The sequence below is a fragment of the Mustela nivalis genome (genome assembly GCF_964662115.1).
Source record: "Mustela nivalis genome assembly, chromosome: 3".
NCBI lineage: Eukaryota > Metazoa > Chordata > Mammalia > Carnivora > Mustelidae > Mustela > Mustela nivalis.
Window position 1 is genome coordinate 2989801 of NC_139022.1, and position 20541 is coordinate 3010341.

The 20541-nt window shown below is 34.0% G+C and overlaps 2 pseudogenes across 2 annotated transcripts in view; one reads left to right on the plus strand and one right to left on the minus strand.

Moving 5' to 3' along the window:
* The window catches only part of LOC309861946 (olfactory receptor 6F1-like), a 300844-nt pseudogene that overhangs the window by 167793 nt on the left and 112510 nt on the right, over nucleotides 1–20541 (minus strand). The gene's annotated exons all lie outside the window — the stretch shown is intronic.
* On the plus strand, nucleotides 15282–16320 carry LOC309861881 (olfactory receptor 2V1-like; annotated as a pseudogene). Its single transcript has one exon. The product of its transcript is annotated as an olfactory receptor 2V1-like (transcript).

Sequence of the window (20541 nt, forward strand, 5' to 3'; positions counted from 1 at the left end):
TATTATTTTATGCTTAGAGTGGAAGGACTAAAATGAGAAAAATAAAAGAAAATCATGTATGGACATGTATGAACATGTATTTGTCCATACTCATGTACAGACAAAATTGTTCTGCAAGTATCCATAATTATGAACCTTTTTTGACCTTGTTTTTGTTTTATTTTTTTTATAAGTTTCAAATGCACTCATTTTTTGCTAATATGTTCTCTATGAAAATGATTCTTAGTCATGCAGAAATTAAAATGGAAACTGTCTAAATGAAGTTTTCATTATAATACAAGTTCAAATATTTTAAATTTATTTTCAAATACAGGTAAACATAAAAATAAATGCTTCCTTAATATGTAGATATAAATGAAAGTCAGCAAAATTCTTGATTTTCTCATAGTAGACTCATAACTTATCTGTGCCAATTACTACCTTTTTCCCAATTTAGGAAAAGATTAACTGAGACTTCACCAGGGATTATAAAGTTCTTACATCATTTTCAACAAAATATAATAATTTTGTCATCCTTTTAAGAAGATGAATCCTAGGAAAGTAATTCCATATTAGGTATTCCTAAAGAAAGGTGAAATGACTTGGATCTGCCAGCATAGATTAAGAAACTGTGCAGTCAATTGAAAGCTGAATGGGTCAAAAATTTAGTGTAGTTATTAGGAATTAAGAATCTCAGGGATGGGGCACCTGGTGGCTCAGTGGTTTAAAGCCTCTGCCTTCGTCTCGGGTCATGATCCCAAGGTCCTGTGATCAAGCCCCACATTGGGCTCTCTTCTCATCAGGGAGCCTCCTTCTTCCTCTCTCTTTGCCTGCCTTTCTGCCTACTTGTGACCTCTGTCTGTCAAATAAATAAATAAAATTTAAAAAAAACAATCTATTCATTGACATATTATCAATATATTGTTATATTATATTTTAATAATTAGTAACTGATAATTAATATTATATATTAATACGTATATTAATACGTATGTTACTAAAGTAACATACGTATTAATATATCACTATATACTTTATATATGATATGTGTGATATTATATATAATATATATATTGTGCATATTATATATACACATGCATATGTGTATATACACATATGATATTGTGTATATCACATATTATATATAGTATATGATATATTATATTATATATAATTATATTTTATTTTATTATATATTTAATTTATATATAATTTAATTATGCTATAATTATACAATGATGAAGTTATATTAATCAAATATTATTTAATTAATATAATTCAATCATAGTATGATTATCAATTCATTATAATGAATAAAAATGCAAATATTTATTTTTATTTATTATTTATATAATAAATTTATATAATAAATAAAATTTTACGTTTATGTTGTAGATATATTATTTGTTATATGTATATCTATTTATATATATTTTATATTTTAAAATATATATAAATATATATATTTGTTATTTATATATATTTGTTATTTATATCAAAAATAAAATAAATTATAATTTATAATGATAAATTGATTTATATTAATAAAAATGAATTATGATTTACGATGATAAATTAATTAGTATTTATAAATAATAATTTAATTTAATTTAATAAATTTAATTATACTCTAATTATAATATGATTGAATTATATGTGATTTATACATATATAACATAAATATGGATATATAATATATGATATATTTCATATTATATATAAATATAAATACATATATTATCATATATATTATATGCATATATGTATATAATATATTCATGATGTATTATTCATGTATAATATACATATATAAGATATATATCATATATATCATTCATCATTTATGTATGATGTATATGATCAGATTATATATGATATATATTGATATTATGTATATTATATATAATAATTATGTAATGATATATAATTTTAATCATACATGATTTAATTATATATCATTAAATCACATATTATGTCTTATAATATCGTATATACATATGTATATATGTAATTATACAATATAATTACAAATCATTATATATTTTAATACATAATTACATATTATATATATCTTATATAATCCTATATATAATCTTATATATATATATCTTATATAATATGTGATTATGTATTTATATATATTAATATATATTTATATATAATGATTTGTAATTATATTGTATATAATCAAATCATAATATATGATTTAATTAGTATATAATTAATTAATCTATAATAATTAATATGTAGATTATATATGATCAAAATTATATGTAATTATATAATTATTATATTTATCTATTTATGTATATATTATTAATCTATATTATTTATGTATATATTACATATATTATATATCTACATTTTCTATATTATATATTTTATTATATATCTACATTTTCTATATTATATATAATATATATTATATAATTAAAATTATATTATGATATATATTAGAGAATATATATTAGAGAATTATATAGAATTATATATAAGATAATTATATATAATTCTATATATAATTAAATTTTATCAGTAACATATTAATTTTAAATATATTAAAATTTTCTATATCCTATATTATTTTATAAATCTGTAGGCATTGATTTTGAAATGCCACAGCACTTTTTAAAACTCTAGAATTTGGATTATTTTATCAAATCTAATAACTTCCCAAAATACGTTATTAAAATGATAATGTGTATGCCTTTCTTTTGTGATAATTTACTGATAAAAATTACTGCTGAAGGGATGCCTGTGTGGCTCCGTTGGTTAGGGGTCTGCCTCAGCTCAGGTCATGAACCCAGTCCTAGGATCAGGCTCTTTGCTCAACAGGGAGACTGCTTCTCCGTCTGCCAGCTGCTCCCACTGCTTGTGCTCTCTCACTCTCATCAATAAATAAGTAAAATCTTAAAAAAAGAAAAGAAAAGAAAAGAAAAGAAAAGAAAAGAAAAGAAAAGAAAAGAAAAGAAAAGAAAAGAAAAGAAAAAAAGAACTTACTTCTTAAGCTACATAGCATTTCCTGAACTGGATCTCCAGCTAGACAGTTAATAATTTTTTTTTTTTAATGATGCAGGAATGGGCTTTGAAATTTGAGCTCACACTCCCCCTAGAGTCATTGCTTACCAGGCAGGCTTCTTTTCTCTCCTGGCTTTGGCTCCTTCCACCATTGTTGCTATCTCTGCAGTTGTTGCTGTCATCATTACTCAGGAAACTCCCAGTCCCAGTACCAACAGAGCTACTCCCCTGGGGTCCCATGGCACCCTGAGCAAGATCTTTGTGTTCTTCTTCTTTTCTTCTTCTTTTATTTTTTTTTGTTAAGATTTTATTTATTTATTTGTCAGAGAGAGAGAGAGAGCAAGAGCGAGCACAGGCAGAGTGGCAGGCAGAGTCAGAGGGAGAAGCAGGCTCTCTGGGGAGCAAGGAGCCCTATGTGGGACTCGATCCCAGGACGCTGGGATCATGACCTGAGCCGAAGGCAGCTGCTTAACCAACTGAGCCACCCAGGCGTCCCGATCTTTGTGTTCTTATGAGGAGGCCAGGGAGACTGCTTTCTGAGCATACTACCTCAGTCCATGTGTGCATATGTCGTTGCTGGGCCAAAATCATATGCCAATGCTGCCCTCAGGTCCTCTGTTCACATATGTACACATACAGAAAATCATTAAGAACTTTAAAATGGCAAAAACACGGCATTAAGCCAAGAAGAGAACCTTTGTGAGTCTGGGACCCTGTGCAAGGACACAGGCCACACACTCATGAGGCAAGCATTGAGGAAGTTAGAATGAGTGACTAGGAAGAGATTGTTATCATGCAAACCAGGAAAATAGAGGGAATGTCTTCTTTTTGTCAGTGCAATCACTGAAAATAATCTGAGAGTTTCTGAAATTTGGCAGAAAGGCTCCAAACTGATCCCTTATCTCTAATAGGCAGTGAATAATGGAGAGAATCAGGAAGACCATGATCTGTCATAGTCCTTGATATATTATGGCCTAAAGGAAGCCACATCATGTTCCTGATCTTAGTTTGATTCAAAGTAAATGGAGACATGGTACTTGATATTTTCAGTAAATGCTTCATATGGAACACAATAATGGTTCTACATTTCTAGTTCCTTGGCTGAGTAACCCCTGTAGTAGAAAATAGATTAACAAGAGAAGACCAAACAAAAGATTAATAGCACATTCTATCTCTTGTATATGGAGAGACTGAGAACAACTCAGTAATACCCTGAAATTGTCTAAGCCATTATTTCAAAACCCACCTTCAAGAAGTGGTGCAGGGTGTGCATGTGAGCCCACAACTGCTCAAGTCCCAAATACACATAGAGAAATGGTGCTGACAAGTCCCTGGTACTCCCTGTGTACTTTCCTGGGAAGAATTGCAGTGGGCATATACACCGCAGGAGTCTGTGGAGTTTGGCAAACACAAAAGTGGTTGTCCCGGAGGGTTTATTGAAGAGGGGGTCCATTCTGGGCCAGAGATTCGGACATGACCATTTTTATTCTCATCCTCTGACGTCCAGAAAGTCTCCAGTGAACAAAAGCCATAGAGGGGACTAACTTATATTGAGCTCATCCCCTTGACAAGTTGTGGGACAACTGCACCCCAACAAAGATATTTGAGAAGAAACACAGGAGGCCCCTCACCCAAAAGACAGATTGGATGAACAGGTGGACAAAAACTGTATGGATTCCACAAGACTGTAAAACTCCAAAACCAGTGGAAAATAATATATTGAGATTGAGATGTTTCCTCGAGATTCATTTATCTTTCAAGCTAAAATTTTTAATTTCTTTCTTTTATTTTAACTTTCTTCCCATTTCAAATAGATTCCTATTTTATCATTTATGTCTTTCAGTTACTTTTTTACATCTACATTTCATAGATATAAGCTTGATTTCTGACCTTTTTCACACCATTAAATTATACATAAGGGTTTTTTGTTTGTTTGTTTTGTTTTGTTTTGTTTTGCTTTTGCTTTTCAGTTTGGGGATATAGTATCTTCTATCACACAGATAAAAAATCATTCAGGAACAAGTGGATAACCTTGCTTTGTCCACCTTGTGAGATTATAGTAACCCCTCCCCCCATTTTATGTTTTCTTTTTTGGTTTTGTTTCCTTTTTCTATTGTGACTTCAGATTTGTCTAGGATGTATTTTGCTTAGGTCATGGTTGATATTTTGGACTCTGCTAATCACTCACCCATCCTTCACTGGGAAAATGACTAGAAGTAATTCACAACAAAAGAAAGAACAAGAAGCAACTTTCTCTGCCACTGAGCTAATCACGATCAATATTAGTAAGTTGTCAGAGATGAAATTCAAGATAGCAACTATAAAGTTAATATCTAGGCTTTAAAAAGTGTAAATGACACTATAGAATCTCTAAGGGAAGAAATGAAATCTAATCAGGCTGAACTGAAAAATGTTATGAATAAGATGCAGTATAAACTGGTTGCTCTAACAGCTAGGGGCAATGAAGCTAAAAGAGAACAAGTGATCTAGAGGACAGGATAATGGAAAGTAACCAAGTTGAGGAAAATGGAAAAAGACAACTAATATCCCATGAAGAAAGGCTTTTAAAATTTAATGATACCTGGAAACTAACCAAAATCAGAATTACTGGGGTGCCTGAGGGAGTGGAGAGAGAGATTTGAAGGTATATTTATGGACATCATAGCTGAGAACTTCCCTAATCTGAGAAAGGGAAAAAAAAACATTCATGTCCAAGGCAAAGAGAACACCTCCCAAAATCAATAAAAATAGATTAACAACAAGACATATAAGGATGAAGTTTGCAAATCTTAAAGAAAAATAATATATCCTCAGAAACGTTAGGGATAAAAAGGGAGGGATATAATAATAGCATCAACATGTGTACAGAAACCTGACAAGTCATAAAGGGCTGGAAGATATATTCAGGATACTAAATAAGAGGAACATGCAGGCAAGAACACTCTATCCAGCAAGGCCATCATTCGGAATGGAAGGAGAGAGAAAGAACTTCTACAACAGGCAGCCATGCACGAAATATTAAGGGCTATATTGTAAGGGAAGAGAGACCCCAATAATAACATAGGCCAGAAAGAAAAACTGACAGTCTACAGAAACACGACTTTACAGGCAGTACAATGGCACTAAATTCATATATTTCCATAGTTACTCTGAATGTAAATGAGCTAAATGTTCCAATAAAAAGACACAGGTTATCAGATTTCATTAAAAAAGCAAGACCTATCCAAATGCTGTCTACAAGTGACTCACTTTAGTCCAAAAGATACCTCCACACAGAAAGCGAGATGGATAACCATTTACCACACTAATGACCCCAAACAGATATTAATCCTCATACCAGGCAAATTCGATTTTAAACAAAAGCCTGTAGTAGGGATGCATAGGGGCACTATATCATAGGACAGGCAGATTTAACAATTATAAATATTTAAGTCTCCAACCTGGGATCAGACAATTATATAAACTACTTAATATACAAAGTAATGAAACATATTAATAACAATGCATTAATAGTAGGGAACTTAAACCCTCCACTCACAGCAATGGACAGTTCATCTAAGCAGAAGTGCAGCAAAGAAACAAAGAATTTGAGTGACTCATTGGACCAGATTGTCTTCATGGATATATTCAGAAGATTACATTGTAAAGCAAAAGAGTACTCATTATTTTCAAAAGCACATGGAACATTCACCAGAATAAATTACATACTGGGTCATGTATCAAGTCTCAACTAATACCAAAAGATTGGAATTATTCCCTGCGTATTTACAGGCCACAATGCTTTGAAACTGGAACTTAATGAGAAGAGGAAATTTGGAAGGAACTCAAACACTTAGAGGTTAAAGAGCATCCTGTTAAAGAATGAATTAAATTAAAGAACAAGTTAAATATTCATGGAAACTAATAAGAATGAAAATACGTTGGTTCAAAGTCTCTGGGATACATCAAAGGAGTTATTAAGAGAGAAATGTTCTCAAAAACCTTTTAACAAACAAGAGTCTAGGGCCAGGTGGCTTTTCAGGAGAATTAGATCAAACATTTAAAAAATAAATAATATCTATTTCACTGAAGCTGGTTCCACAAAAATAGCAATAGAAGGAAACCTTCCCCATTTGTCCTATGAGGCCATAATCACCTTGAAACCAAAACCAGACATTAACTCCAATTAAAGAGGAGAATTATAAACTGATATCCTTGATCAAAATGGATGTCATAATTTTCACTACTATATGAGCCAATAGTATCCCAAAGTATATTAAAAGGATTATTCACCAAAACCAATCAGGATTCATTCCTGGGACACAAGGGTGGTTGAACATTCACAAATCAATCAATGAAATAGAGCACATTTATAAAATTTTTAAAAATGACCCTCTCAAATGATGTAGAAAAAACATTTGACTATATACAGCATTCTTTTTTGATTAAAACTCATGAGAGTGTATGGATAGAGGAATCTATCCTCAGTATCATAGCAGTAATTTATGAAATGCCTGCAGTGAATATCATTCTCAGTGAGAAAAATTGAAAGTATTTCCATAAAGTCAGGAGCATGAGAGGGATGCACACTCTCACCAATATTGTTCAAAATCACACTAGAAGTCCTGGCCTCGGCAATGAGAGAACAAAATGAAATAAAATACATTCAAATTGGAAATGAAGATACCAAACTATCTCCCTTTGCAGAGGACATTATACATATGTGGAAAACTCAAGACTCTGTCCCAAAATTGCTAGAACTCATACAGCGATTTGGTAGCATGCCAGGTTACAAAAATCAATGCACAGAAATCAGTTGCAATGTGACTAAACAATGTGACTAAACAATGTGATGAAAGAAAGAGAAATTAAGGAATTTCTCCTATTTACAATTGCACCAAAAATCATAAGATACCTAGGAATAAACCTAACAAAAGAGGTCAAGAACCTCTACTGTAGATACTACAGAACACTTATGAAAGAAACTGATGAAGACACAAAAAAATGAAAAAAACGTTCCATGTCCATGGACTGGAAGAATAAAAAAATGAAAATGAATATGCTGCACAGAGATCTACATATTCAGTGTAATCCCTATCAAAATAGCATTGACATTTTTCAGAGAGCTAAAACAAGCAATCCTAAAATTTGTATGGAACAAGATAAGATCCCTATTTGCCAGAATAGGGGTTGAAAAATAAAACCAAACCTGGGAGCATCACAATGCTTGACTTCAAGCTATATTACAAAGCTTTGATCATCAAGGTAGCATGAAACAAAAACAGACAAATAACTCAATGGAACAGGATAGAGAACCCAGTTAACAACCCTTAACTCTGTGGTCAGTTAATCTTTGAAAAAAGCAAGAAAGAATAGTCAATGGGTAAAAGAGAGAGAGTCTCTTCAATAAATTGTACTGGGAAATTGTACAGCCACATGCAGAAGAATGAAACTGGACCATTCTCTTACATCATACATAAAGATAAACTAAAAATGAATGAAGGAGCCAAATGTGAAACAGGAATCCAATAAATTCCTAAAGGAGAACACAGGCAGTAAGACATATGTCTAAAGACAAGGGAAACAAAAGCAAAACAAACTACTGGGACTTATCAAGAAATGAAATGCTCCATCCGCCACTGTTGGTCAATAATCCAGAAATAGCAAAGTTCATCTCCTTGGATGCCACTAACACATTTTCTGTACACATATATTTTCCTCTCATTTAGCTATAATCAGGGAAATTAGGTTTTGATTTTCCAGTAAAAGGAGAGAGACTGAGTGCAAAAGAATTTGAGATGCTGTCCCTTTAAGGAAGTACAGAAAAAAATATGTAACAGAGTTGACGGATAATTAAAAAAAAAAAAAAACAAGGGGGAGAGAGAGGGGGGAATGATCAGCAGAAGATTAAATTTTTAAATGAAAGAAAGGAAGATAGAGTTTTAGAAAAATAAACATGTGGCTTTATTTGGTTTATAGAGTTGAAGTCAAATAAGTGTGTGGATAAAGAATCAATTGATGAGAGAAGATAGGACAAAGAGGTGCTGAATTTGCTCTGTGTGTGAATGGGTACCAAGAACGTTTCCACACTCTGCTTCTCACAGATCAATAGTGACTTCTTCAGAGATCTGTGTCTTCAGCTCTTGACATTTTTTCTGTGGATCTCAGTACCTCCTCATAGAGGATAGCCTGTTAGATCACAGGTCATGCATTTATGATATCCTTTGCTGGAATGGGTTTAATAAGGGATTGGATATCAGAGAAAGAAGACTCCAAGTCCTTTTGGAATAAAAAGTAATTTACCAACAAGACAATGTTGGAAATGGGACAGATCTCAGAAAGAATGTCTACTGTCACAACATCATCTAAGAAAGATTCACCATCATAAGAACTCACCAGAGACCTAAAGGTTATCACATTATTCTCGGAGTAATGAACTTATTTACTACTTAGTTATGGGCTGAGAGATGTGGGAAGTGAAGGTCTGAGTCTACACATGTGGCAATACAAGGGGAAAGACCTGTAAAAGGAAAGTTGAAGAGCAGGCTACTAACTCAGGTTTAAATAAAGTAGCAGAATCAAACATAAAATGCAACAACCATGAACAAATCTTCTAGTCTGACTTCTGACTGTGATGGTAATATCATATTGGAGCCTAAGAGAAATTATTAATTTACCTGAAAATTATATATAGGATAGTTATCAAAAAATATATCAAGACATGGGGAAAAAGGGAAATAATGACACATATAATTATAAATCTCTAGTCAAGACTTAAGGGCTGTCTGAGGATATCATTCTAATGTGTAGATATTTTGAAGTTTTATGTACATAAAATTTATAATTGCATAAAATTGAAGTAGATTAATATTTAAGTTATTATCTACATGATAAATATCCACATATAAACTAAAACTATTAATTTAAAAGGTAAATTTAGTTATATGGATGGTTTTCTAAACATTCCTTCAGAGTCTTTATTCATGAGAATGATTTTTATGCTGAATTAGAACATGTTTAGTTGTTCCCTAAGGGTTCTATAAGTAAAATAATTATCGTGGACAAGTTGAAAACAACTCAAGAAATAATTTATAGAAAATTTCTGCATGTAGTCAAGAAAATAAAAATAAGTGGACCTTGGAATTGTTCATTGTTAAGTACCTGAATGATCTGTGACTAACTGTTTACATTTTCTAAGATGTAATTTCTTCATACTTGAAATAAGAGGGAGATACAAATTGCTGGGGATAAGAGTAAAGTAGATTTTTCTAAAGTATCTTCTAACTCTAAAATTCAAAGTTTTGACAACAATACAATGAAGTTGGAAGATCTTTGTGATAGGCTAACATCTGGCCCAATGATCCCTGCTTGCCATTATTCATGACCCTGTGTGTTCTCCCCTTGAGCAAGAGCTGAATCTTATCTCTTATGATATTAGAATACAGAAAGACTGACTTCCATTTTATTTTGACTCTCCACCTCTTTCCCTCCTTCCTCATCCTCCCCTGTCTCTTGAATGAAGCTAGCTATTTGTTATGAGATATCCCATGAAAAATCACAGAAGTGAATGAAGCTCTTGATCAGCAGCCAGTAAGAAATTGAAGACTTCAGTCCAGCAACCCAAGAGGACTGGACACTTCAGTCCAGCAACCCAGGAGGACTGAACTGAGCTCTGCTGACAACACTTGACTGGACTTGAAAATAGGTCCTTTCCCAGAGGAGAACTAATGAAACTTTAGCACCTGCTAGCACTTTGATCACAACCTTGTTGGAACTCTTAAGGCAGAGGACCCAGTCAAGCTTAACTCAGATTGCTTATGGGGAGAGCTGTGAGGTAATCAATGTTTCCTGTTCTATATTTAGAGAATTGCTACACAGCAGTAGATAACTAATGTGGTCTCCAAAGACAGATCACTTCTATATTGAAAGGACCAAGAATATCAGATTCATGGAAGGGGAATGAGGAACTCCCATCATGGGCAGAAAGTATGTTCAATTCAAGAAGTATTTCTAGGGGTGCCTGGGTGGCTCGGTGGGTTGGGCTGTGGGTTGGGCCGCAGCGGTGGGTTGGGCCGCTGTCTTCGGCTCAGGTCATGATCTCAAGGTCCTGGGATCGAGTCCTGCATCGGGCTCTCTGCTCAGCATGGAGCCTGTTTCCTCCTCTCGCTCTCTCTGCCTGCCTCTCTGCCTACTTGTGATCTCTCTCTGTCAAATAAAAAAAAAAAAAAGAAGTATTTCTAATACCACCATATGTTCAAGTAAAGTGGTAAAGGAATAAAAAAAAAAAAAAAGTATCCCCACTGGGAACCAACTTATAGGCTTTATGCAAACTAATTCAAATGTGACAGGATAATTTATCAAATCTATTCCCTCTTATCCCCTTTCCACTGAGCTAAACATACTTCCAAGCCTCTCCTGCAGTGATCTATCGCTATGTGACTAGACTAGAATTTATTAGGGGAAGGTCAATGAAACACTTTCAGGGTTGGCCCACTAACGTTTCCACATCCTTCCTGGATCCTGCTTGATGCAGATGAAAAGAATGAACTTAGAATGACTAATTATGTACTATACAGTGGCTAAATGAACATAAAAAAATAAAAGAAAAAAGAGAGAATAAGAGAACTTTCTTTGTTCTTAGGCAGAGAAAACCAAATATAATAATAGTAATAATAACAACAATAATAATAAAAATCAGCGTTGAAGATCATGAGAAACAAGATGTCAGGAGATTAGGGATCTGATATGTCACTCAAAAGAAAGCCATCTGCCTATCAGCAGTCTATATTTACTTCAGCAAACAAGAAGTACAGTTCTTTGATTGTAGCCATTGAGCCACTGAGATCTTGAGGATTATCTACTAAAGCAATTAGCATTATCCTAATAAGGCAGAAAACAACACAAGGCTTTATTTATTTATTTATTTATTTATTTGGAACAGTGAACATTTTTAATAGAATTTTGCATTAAATAAAAAATTTCCATTGAAATTGATCATTTCAATGAATATGATCATTTTCTCAAATTTAATATTCTAAATACTTGGTCTGATTTTTTTTCTTTTAATATCATTAATTTGTATTACAATGTAAACATTTTATCACTCTTTTACTGTTGGTGGGGATGGAAGTTCGTGCAGCCACTTTGGAAAACAGTGTGAAGATTCCTTAAGAAATTCAAAATAAAGCTTCCCTATGACCTTGCAATTGCACTGCTGGGTATTTACACTAAAGATACAGCTATAGTGAAAAGAAGGGCAATCTGTACCTCAATGTTCATAGCAGCAATGGCCACAGTCGCTAAACTGGAAAAAGCCAAGACACCCTTCCACAGATGAATGGATAAAGAAGATATGACCCATATACTCAATGGAGTATTATGTCTCCCTCAGGAAAGATGGATATCCAACATTTTTATCAACATGGATGGGACTGGAGGAGATTGTGCTGAATGAAGTAAGTCAAACAGAGATGGTTAATTATCGTATGGTTTCACTTAGTTGTGGAGCATAAGGAATAACCTGGAGGACATTGGGAGAAGGAGAGGAGAAGGGTGTTGGGAGATAACTCAGGAGGGCTTGAAGCATGAGAGACTATGGACTCTGAGAGACAAATTAAGGGTTTTGGAAGGGAGGGGAGTAGGGGATTGGGTGAGCCTGGTGGTGGGGAGTAAGGATGGCATGGACTGCATGGAGCACTGGGTGTGATGCATTAAAAATGAATCTTGGAACAAGGAAAAAATAAAATAAAGTTAAACAAAAAGTAAGTCTTCCAATAAGAGGACTTAGAAAATTCATAAAATGTTCACACAAGGCTTTATTTAGTAAGAACTCTAATTTTAATACATTTAATAAGGATCTGAAGGTGAACTATAATTGGAAGAAATGTGCTGGGATGTGACTTTTAGTCATTTATTTTCAACGTTCAATAATAATATGAACTTGGAAAAGGAACATTACTATTCTGGGTGAGGCAATCTCTGAGATGCTTTTCCTTTCTACATGCCTTTAAAGTTAATGCCTCACTTTTAGTTTTTGCTTTTGTTTCTTGAAGTCTATGTGAGGTTAGACTTTCTTCATGTATGTCTTCTAGATTTGAAAATTTAAGAATACCTTCCATCTCCATTGTACAGTGTATCATCTATATTTTCCACTAATTTTGTGGGAAATATCATTTTCTCTTTTTTTACCATAACATTTTAAATTATGTTCAACTAGTTAACATTAGTCTTTGATGTGGTGTTCAGTGATTCATCAGTTGTGTATAACACACAATGCTCATCAAAACAGCTGCCCTTCTTAATAACCATCATCTGGGTGCCCCTTTCCCACACCGCCTCCCCTTTGAAACCCTCAATTTGTTTCCCAGAATCCAAAGTCTCTCCTGATTTGTCTTCCTTTCTGATTTCTTCCCTTCAGTTTTCCCTCCACTCCCCTATGGTTCTCCATGTTATTGCTTATGTTCCACCTATGAGTGAAAGCCTATAATTATCTTTGTCTGCTTGACTATTTAACTTAGCATAATACCCTCCAGTTCCATTCATGTTGATGCAAGTGGTATATATTAATCCTTTCTGATGGCTAAGTAATATCCCATCATGTATATATACCACGTCTTTATCTGTCCATCTTTTGAAGGGCACTTTTGCTCCTTCCACAGTTTGGCTACTGAGGACATTGCTGTTATGAACATTGAGATGCATATGACCCTTCTTATTACTACATCTGTAACTTTGGGGTAAATACTTAGTAGTGTAATTCCTGAGTGGTAAGATAGTTCTATTTTTAACCTCTTCAAGAACCTCATTGGGGCACCTGGGTGGCTCAGTGGGTTAAGCTGCTGCCTTCGGCTCAGGTTATGATCTCAGGGTCTTGGGATCGAGTCCCGCATGGGGCTCTCTGCTCAGCAGGGAGCCTGCTTCCCTTCCTCTCTCTCTGCCTGCCTCTCCATCTGCTTGTGATTTCTCTCTGTCAAATGAATAAATAAAATCTTTAAAAAAAAAAAGAACCTCATATTGTTTTCCAGAGTTGCTGTTCCAGCTTGAATTCCCACCAACAGTGTAGGATGGTTCCCCTTTCTCCACATCCTTACCAGGATTTGTTGTTTACTACCTTGTTAATCTTTGCCATTCTAACTGGTATAAGGCAGTATCTCATTGTGGTTTTCATTTTAATTTCCATGATGGCTAATGATGTTAAAATTTTTTTATGTGTCTGTTAACCATTTGTATGTCTTCTTTGGAGAAGTATCTGTTCCTGTCTTCTGCCCATTTCTTAACTGTATTATTTGTCTTTTGGGTCTTGAGTTTGAGAAGTTCTTCATAGATCTTGGATACCCTTTATCTGAAATGTCATTTGCAATTGTCTTCTTCAATTACACAAGTTGTTTCTTAGTTTTGTTGACTCTTTCCTTTGTTGTGAAGAAGCTTTTTATCTTGGTGAAGTCCCTAAAGTTCATTTTCACTTTTGTTTCCCTGCCTTTAGAGATTTATCTTGCAAGCATTTGCTATGGTCAGTGTCAAAGAGGTTACTGTCCATGTTCTGCTCTAGGATTTTGATGGATTCCTGTCTCACATTGAGTTCTTTCATCCATTTTGAGTTTATCTTTGTGTATGGTGTAAGAGAATGGTTGAGTTTCATTCTTCCACATGTGGTTGTCCAGTTTTCCCAGAACCATTTATTGAAAAAACTGTCTTTTTCCCCCGTTGCATATTCTTTTCTTATTTGCCATAGATTACTGTAATAATCCATTACAACACCTTTATTACTTTTTCATATGTACTTGTCCCTGGTCATATTCTCCAATAATGTTTAAAGTCTTTAGCATCAGAGATCATATTTTATTCATCTTTGTCTTGCTAAGACTTAGCACCATGTATGGAACATAGTGGAGTGGAAAAATGTTTGGCTGAGTGAGGATGAAACATATATCATGTAGTTAATCAAGGTTCATGTAGGGCAGTGAGAGAGCATAAGAGGGAAGAGGGGAATAGGGTCTTTTAGCAATGACATAGAACAGAGTGGAGGAGTTGCATTAGGTCTGAGCTACAACAAATAGATGTAACCTATACATTAACTGTCCCACATGGTAGCAGTTTGTTTAAAGGGGATAGGCAGGGACATGAGATACTAGCAATTATATTGGCTAAAATGTTGTCATTTGTAGAAATATCACAGCCCGCTATTGCTGATAATTGTAGTAAATGAAAGAAATGAAAGAGCTTGGGGGAACAGACTCCAACAATTTTTTGTGATTTGTATAAATATGACTTGTTCCCAGAGTTGATTACTCCTAACAAGAGAGAACATGGAAAAAAGAAATGAATCTTCAAATATGGATTTTATCCCCTTGGGCCTCTTCCCTGGTATAAAACACATAAACGTGTTTGTCTCTGTAACTCTTCTAATCTATACTGTGGCTCTAACCACAAATGCTATCTTTATATTGCTGATTTGGGTGCATTATCACCTTCACACAACCATGTACTTTCTGCTCAGCCAGTTGGCCCTCATAGACCTGACATTAATCTCTAGCACTGTACCAAAGATGGCAATAGGTTTCTTCTCAGGGAAGAGAAATATATCACAGGTGGCCTGTGGAACTCAGATCTTTTTCTTCCTGACTCTAGGAATTGCTAAGTGTATCCTCATCACCCTCATGGCTTTTGACCATTATGTGGCCATTTACAACCCTTTGAGATACACCCTGATCATGAGTCAGAAAGTATGTCTGCAGATGGCTTCCATTTCCTGGGCTGGAGGTGCCCATATATCACTCATGCACACAGTGTATGCTATGCATTTCCCCATCTTTGGTTCTAGAGATTTCCCATTTCCTCTGTGAGGTTACAGCCATCCTAAAATTGGCATGTGAGGACATCTATGCTTAAGAGAAGGCTGTAGTGATGACAAGCATTGTGTTACTCCTCATTCCCTTGTCCTTTATCCCATCCCCCTATGCTCTCATCTTCCTTCCTGTCCTCCACATGAACTCCCTGGAGGGCAGAAATTAAGCTCTGGCCACCTGTTCCTCCCACATGACTGTGGTAAGCCTATACTTTAGTCCAGCCATGCTGGTCAACATGAGGCCTACTTCTTATAACACTGCCAAGCTGGACCAGGTTCTCTTTATCCTTGGTGCCATCCTTACCCCCGTGATGAACTCCCTCATATATAGTCTGAGGAACAAAGAGGTGGTGGGAGCTCTTAAAAACGTGTTGGGACTCTGCCTAACCTCAAATTATACCACAAACCTAAGAGGAATGTCAATTACTACCTACCTCTATTTCAGTCAAAATCAGCCCTACTCAGATGTTCAGGTCTCAGTATGGTCTTTCCATGCTTAAAATTGCAATGGGACTGTCTTTATGGATTCAGTGCATATATTAAAAAATCTGGTGAAAAATGCTTACCTTCTTCATGCTTCTTTGAGAGTGTTAGACTTACACTTTCATATTGTGAACCTTCAGGATTTAGGCATACCAAGATTGGTGATGGTTGATCATGAAGGTGGTTGATGATAGAGGTAGTAAATATGATGGTGTAGTTGGAGTGCTGGTACTTACGTTGGTTGAGGTAACGATCATAATGATGATGAAGTTTCACCAAGAAGAAGAAGAAGAAGAAGAACTGAATTTATTATAATTTCTTTTCAACTACAGAGGGAAGTATATAAATTTCATACCTTGAAAGAGGCCAATCACAATAGAAATCCTATGGATGTTCAATCTCCCAAAGATCTGTGAAAGAAGATAAGAATTAAATTGAGTTCTTGGTTTCTAATCTTTTAAAGGAAGAGGCTAGATTATAGACCTAAACAGGAAGCCAATTAAATTATCCTAATTTACATATTTTTCTTCTTCTTAAATTTTCAAATATTTTATGAAATTACCCCAATCATCAAAAATAATATATATAAAGAAAATAATTTTTGTTACTGTCAACTTTTTATTATATTAGATGATGGAAATAGTTATTTTCAGGCTTATAATACTGCAACGAATTTGATTTTATTTTTAACATTCTAGTGACTTTCTGCCATGCAATGTCAAAGAAATAAATATTCACATTTTAGCATAAGGGGAAATAGAGTGAATGTAGCTGAATATATAAATTTGGAAGCATCTTTGTCCTAATGGCTTAAAGTACAAACACAAATGGACTGCTATTGACCCTAAAGGATTTAATAATTTACTACTATACTCATCATATTTTAATTGTCTTAATTCAGTAACTGAAGTAACAATGCAAAATTACTTAGATACAGTTATTTAACATCCCAAAAGCAAAGTAAATATAAGAAATATACCTGAGAAAAAATTAAAATTAGAAGACATATCCATAAGTCGTTCCTAAATCTCTAGGGGAAAAAATGAAGATTATTCATTTTTAAGTCTGAAAAATGCTGAGGATTATATGAAAGAAATGTTTTGATATCCAAAAAGGATAAGTAGGAAAGTTTTAGGATATTCAAATAAGTGATTGCTATAAATTACTTGTGCAAGGAAAAAATATATGTGCCAATTGAATCATAGACCAGGGTGGGTTGAGAGAGAAGTATAAACAACAAATATTGATTTTTAAGATTTTTTAAGGAATCTTTACACCCAATATGGGGTGAGAGCTTACAAACTTGAGATCAGGAGTCACATTCTCTACTACGGAGCCAGACAGTTCCCCCTACATTAGAAATGTTTTTGTAGTTATTAAGCTGATATGTGCAATGATGTGTTCTTTAGCCCATAAGCATTAACTGAAGCATTAGCTGTCAGGTTTGAAAAATTGTTTTTTTTTTTTTTGAGCATTTCTAACAATAAAGCAGAATTCCTTACACTTCAGTTTTCTTTCCAATATAAGCATTCTGTTACACTGAATAAAACAATAGGTGTGGTAGCTTATAAATGTCCTACCCAGAAGGTTGAACATCTACTCAAAGAGCCAATTTGCTTTCAATTTGTTCCAGTAAATTGGAGCCACATTTTGGGAAAAGCCTTATGTTTTATAGGAAAACATCTATTATATATAATTAACTACCTAAAGTACTTTGTCCCATCCCCCCCAAAATTGTGGTAGAGCTACTTTCCTCAACTGGGATGGAGCAGTAGGAGTCCACTTGAGTGGGACTTGAACTAAAAAAGGAAGTGAGATCCATAGTTCTTATTTGTTAAGGGTCTGGTGGCTTCACACGAAGTTGTATAAGCACTTTCTTCTTCCATACAGGAATAAAATGGGTCTTTAATTCATTGACTTTTTTTAAGGTACTAAATGAGAAATGCTTCAAAGAGAAAAAGCTTCAGGCAATGTTCACATTCATTTGCTTTCTGTTACAGTTGTCACACTGCTTCTCAACAGAGTTTTGATAAATGCCATAAATAATCAACTGAACTTAGCAGTTAGGAAAAAGAAAAGGCAACCCAGGGCCAATAAAGAGTCCATTGCTTTGTCAAAATCTCTCCTCATGGAGAACAGAACCACGTGACAGAAAACACTTCTTTCCTACATAATTGGAAGCCTTTCTCTATAAATGCCTAAAAGAAAAGATAGTTGTCTAAAACAACCACATTCCCTAAAATTCTGTAAAGAACTGAAGTGAGACACTTAAAAAGACAAAATAAAAGACTAAGTAAATACTTGTGACAGAGTGGGGTAAAGCATAATGGAAAAACAAAGTTCTCTATTCTTAAACTGGAATTTGGTGGAGAAAATAATCACAGTCTTTAATATAAACATAAGCCTCACTAAAACAAAAATTACTTTTTATAGATGACTGAAATTGCCACTGGTCCCTTATTGGCCCCTTAATTTGAACTGAGCAATTATATAACCTGAATCCTCACTATCAAGCAGCATCTCATCACTAAATACCTTAAATCACTCCTAAACTCTAAATAGTTATTCTAACTTCACAATTTCATTTCCTTCATTTGAACATTTATTTTCTTCTCCTGAATGAGTTACATCTCACTTCTTTGGCCATTTTATTATACTTTAGCCACCTCCCAAGCCCACAGATAGTCTTGCCATATTTTTTAAGGTCTAATTACAACAAATTAATTGTGTTGGTTGGGGTTCCCATTAGTATTACTATAGGAAGTGAAGATTCTATAAATATTTTCATCTTGATTATTACTTTTTGGCCTGTGAGGAGCTTGTGCCTCTCTTCTCTCATGTGGGATCACCAACTCATTGGCAAAAATCTAAAGTCAGACTACAATAATCCCACCTCAGTCTTAAAAAAAAAATCAACCACTTAGTCTAGAGCTGAGAAAATTCTGGTCTCCATATAATTTTAATAGTATTGCAATGAAGATTCTTTAGTGTTTACATCTAAAAGAATTTGAAGAGTTAGAATCAGGGCTATATAGCTTACTCAGTTTCAAAGAAAGAAAACCTACTTGAAGCCCAAAGTCAAAGAAAGCAGGAATATGCATTATTCATTCTTTGAATAATCCCTTATCCTCACCTATGTCCTCTTTTCTTCTGTCCCTCCCTCCTATTTCTTCCTCCTTCTCTTTTGCTTTATTTCTCAATATGTCTGCCTTTGCTTGTGATTACTCATCCATCTCAGGTCTCCCACGCCTTTCAGTATACTTTTCTTAATGACCTTTCTGAATTCATTCCTATTTATAGCCTTTTTCATTATCTTTTTCATTTTCTTCCAATTTTTTTTTGCCATTTTCCCTTTCCCCTCCCAAATATCACCTTTCTGCTTTAATATGTTGCAAACAGAATATTTCTATTTTTACTTTTTTATTATTTATAAAGATTTTATTTATTAATTTGAGAGAGAGAGGGAAAAAAAAGAGGGAGAACACAAAGGGAGAATCATACTCTCCACTGAGCAGAAACCCCCAGTTCAGGGTTCCATTCCAGGGTCCTGAGATCATGACCTGAGCTGAACACAGATGCTTGACTGACTGAGCAACCAAGGGACCCTGCAAACAGAATATTTTTAAAACTTTGTTCATTGAATAAAATTTTATATTCTTATATATTTTATGAATCAATATAATTGAGTATTTTATGTTTCTCACTCTAAGGAAAATATCCTAGTGTTCATATATGGGAGCTCTTGTTTTTAAATTTTATTATCAGTCATTTAGTGATCAGAAAATTATTTTTTATGACTAATATTAATACATTCCCATATTAAAAGGTAAGGATATAGACAAACAATTCAAGCCATTTACTCTTCCACTAGAATCTCAGAAATGAAATGACATACTTTACCTCCAGAAAGCTTTTATGTCATAACATACATTCATACTCACTATGCAATATAAATGCAAAGAGCTAACTTTCTAAAGCTGCATATATATGGCACTAATAGATGAATGATTCCAATAATGAGATTATTTGGCATAATGCAAACAATATATCCAATCAATTGAATGACTCTTTCTAACTTCATTATAACCCCCAGAATTGTACAACTAGAGCCACCCAGATATGTTTACTCTTATTTAATGTAACACTAGATTACTTTCTTCAGAAGATCTGACACTGAATCTTCTCAGAAATTTTATTGAGAAGGAGAATGCACATAAGGGTAGAGGGACAGAGAGAGA